The sequence below is a fragment of the Zalophus californianus genome, chromosome 3, assembly GCF_009762305.2.
Source record: "Zalophus californianus isolate mZalCal1 chromosome 3, mZalCal1.pri.v2, whole genome shotgun sequence".
Taxonomy (NCBI): domain Eukaryota; kingdom Metazoa; phylum Chordata; class Mammalia; order Carnivora; family Otariidae; genus Zalophus; species Zalophus californianus.
Window position 1 is genome coordinate 95,838,622 of NC_045597.1, and position 3,844 is coordinate 95,842,465.

At 41.3% G+C, this 3,844-nt stretch overlaps 1 pseudogene; it reads left to right on the forward strand.

The window, feature by feature from the left end:
• Positions 1-2,831: 2,831 nt before the first annotated feature.
• On the forward strand, positions 2,832-2,954 carry LOC113921221 (annotated as a pseudogene).
• The last annotated feature ends 890 nt before the right edge of the window (positions 2,955-3,844 follow it).

Below are 3,844 nucleotides of genomic sequence, written 5' to 3' on the forward strand. Positions count from 1 at the left end.
GAGGATCCAAGGAAAACCTGGAGGAGGGTCTTCACCAGGACCTGCCCATGCTGACACTCTGATCTTGGACTTCTAGACTTCTGAACCTTAAGAAATAAATTTCTGTTGTTTATAAGCCACCCAGTCTATGTGGTACTTTGTTACAGCAGCCAAACTGACTGAGACACCATGCCTACCCACCAGTGAATTGAACTCTCCCTCCTGTTTGGTAAGTACATCTTCACGGCGCTTAGATATTGCATTGCAATGTTTGTTTTTCTGGTTGTCTCCCCCACTAGATTGGGAGTGCCTAGAGAACAGAGGCGTTGTCCTATTCATCTCTGTATCTCCAGTGCCTACCAGGGTGCCTGGGACCCAGCTGGAACTCAGGTCATGTGTATGATAAAAGGAATTAGTAACGTTGTTTCTTCCACTTTCATTTCTATTGGGACCTGGACACGCATATGACATTTATGGTGAGATAAAATGTTTAGAATAGTGATCAACTTTTTTCTCCCTGGTATTTTCCAAATTTTGAGACTGGAAAATGATATCCTAGACTGAAGAAAGAGAATAGGGAAGGAGGTGATGAGAAGTGGGAAGATGGTAGGTCTCTAAAATAGTTTTGGGAGGTGATGGTCAGTGCAGAACCCAAGATAGACTCTCCAAGAGGAGAAAGAACCCGTGCTGCTTCCTTCTCGTGGATTCTCTGGAAGGACGTAAGACCCAGAGAAGAGGCAGGGGTGTGGTGTGTTTGATCCGAAGGGTCTTACATGGAAATTCAGGGTTTCCTGGGAACCAGCCCAGCCTGGAGGCAACAGTTTCCCATATATCCGGGTAGGTGGGATAAGATATGACTCAGCATCCACCTGGTCCTACAGACTGAGGGTTAACCAGATGGAGTAACTCCCTCTGAGAGGTTACTCTCAGCTCATGGAAATTGTTTTGCTATTCCATTTTAGGAATAGCAAATTTAGGAATAAAGTTGAGCTATAGAAAAATTTTAAAGGTTTCATTTATTGTACAGCTCAACTTTGGACTAAGACTTTTATTTACTTTAGGCTAAGGAGTAAAAGTGAAAACTTTGGGCAGATGAGTGAAAATTGTTGAGTCGACAATGGACACGGAGGTCAAAGAGATGGAGGCTAAAGAGGGTCTGGGGTCTGGGATCTGAGGCCTGGCTCACAGGATCTCAAGGACCAATGAAGTTAGAGGTATGCCCCTGGGATATATATTGGTTGTCAAGAGGATACAAAGAAAGGAAATTGAGAGGGGAGTCTTGTCTCCTGTTTTTTTTTTTTTCAATTCCAAACACACTACCCATGAACATCTTATAAACCTAACAGGGGAGGCCCACACAATTAAAAAGGCCAATCAGAAGAACTCTGACAAAGATGTATCCCTAGGCACTGTCATGGTGGGGTACTGAAACTGTTCTGCTGTGAAAACTGAAAACCATGCCCCAGTACGCACTCCCCTCGAGTCAGAAAGGCAGCCTGGGAAACTTCATCTTATCATTGTTTTCTTCCCCTGGATACTGGCGGGCAGATTCAAGACTGCTTGGAGAAATGGGTATTATCACATAGAGGTACATACCCATCTGCCAACACGAATGTATATGGATAAACACTCATATGCAGACATAAATATACAGACCCTTTCATTTACTCAATACTTACTATTTTAGAAGTTCTATATATGATTTCACATACGTTATCTCTTTTTTTTCCCTCCCTTCAATGATAAAAGGTAGGTGATATTATTCTGTTTTTACTCAAGAGGTAATTGAGGCAGAGAGAGTTTAAACAAGTTGCCCAGGGAGTAGGAAGGAAGAGGCCCCACTGATCCTTCTCCAGGTAATTGTGATGGATGGAAGCTTTTGGATGACCCCTGTCCCCAACCCCTCCACCCCTATTATTTAGCTCATTTTAATTCCTTTATTAATGTTATTGGCAAGAGCTATATGGGGAGATCCTAATATAACTGTATGAAACAGAGAGAAAGTAGCTCTAGAGATAGGTGGTATGTACACACACACACACACACACACACACACATATACAGGCACACATGCATGTGTTTCACACATGGAAATAGAAGCTCAAAGAAGAAAACGACTTGCCCAAGGATCCATGAACCAAGTCGTAAAGAAGCCCCGTGTGCCTCTGCCTGAGAGACAGAGCTGACGGTCTCCAGCTCAACCTCGCACAGGGGAGGTTGCCCAGTGGGAGGGCAGGGAGCTGCCTGGCTGGCAAACTCTTCCTTGAACCAGCTCTCAACTTCAATATTTGACTGCAATGTGACTTCTCAGAACATCAGATACCCCTGCCTTACCATGAACGCATGGATATATTTTCTTAAACTAAATTGAAATGGATTTTGGATTATCTCCCATTATTCAGAAAGATCTTCTCTGCATTGGTTGCTTTGAAGTTTCCTGGCCTCCCAGAGGCCTGAGTCTCTTTTGGGAGTTGTGTTTGAGAATGTTCCGAAAGCCTTCTTTCCATCTCTGACCAGGCTGGTCCACAGGACTCTCATCCAGCAAGCGCTGACCTGTCTCTCTGGGTACGGACACGACCCACTCACCACCCTTGGAGGGTCAACCCAGCGTTCACTTCTCTCAAAAGAGTGAAACCTGGAGGCATTAATAGAAATTTTTGTTACATAAGAATTTCAAAATTAAAGAAATAGTAGAAATAGAAATATAACACTCATGTACCCTCTCCCCATATTTATTTGTCCTTTAAGAAATAAAACATTATAAATATAATTAAAATTTCTTCTGTAGCCCTCCCAGATCCAATCTTCTCCCAGAGGTGAGTACAACAGCGATGTTTATAACTTGTACGTGTATCGCTTCTCGGCCTTTTGGCTAAGATCAAGTGTAGTATCTGTTCTTATCAGTTTAATAACTTGTACGTGTACTTCACATTCTTACTACACATTCATATGCACATAAAATGTTATAAACTTAAAAGACATAACTTCATACTGGATGTGAATTAAATTTTTATATTTAATATAAATACAATCTATACATATTACACACACTTATATAAAATTATATACTGCATAAACTTCAAGCTTAAATATTATATTAATTTGGTAAAAAATCCAATTATATGTTCATAGAAATATAAACTCATATTTTAGATGGTATTTAAATGCCATCTGTACATTACATTTTGCACTGTATGTATTGTATGGAAATTAAAATGTACACCATTGGCATTAAACTCTTCACATGGTGGTGTAACTCCATTTTTCATTTTATACTACATTTTCTATCTATTTTGATGCATATCACTTCCCTTTCTTCCTCTGAACTGCTCTGGAATCTTCCATGATAGGAATATGCCATGATTAATTGATGACTGCCCTGTGGTTTGCGAAGTACAGTTGTTTGAAATGTCTCATGATTACAAACCCCTGCCACATACATTCTTGTGGATGTCTCCTCGGGCAGCCGTGTGAGTGATTTGAAGCCCCATAACTGTGTGTGGGATTGCTGGGCGTAAGGGTGTGGACACTTTAACCATAGCAGGTATTGTCAAATTGTTCTCCAAAGAGGTTGTGTTTGTTCTGCCAAGCACCCACCCCCTGCCCGCATCAGGATATGAGGCTCCCACCTCTCTGCATCCTTGCAGGGGCCAGGCCTTGTGAGTCTTGAACTTTATTGCCAATTGGATGGGTGTGAACCGTTTCTCACTGGTGTTTTATTTCTATTTTCCTGACTACTCATAAAGCAGACAGTCTTTTCATATGCTTATTGAATCACTGGGTTTCCTCTTCCGAAAACACCTTTTCATTGCCTTTGTTTGTTTTTCCCTTGGGTTATTAATTTCTAGGAGGTTTTTTTTTTTTT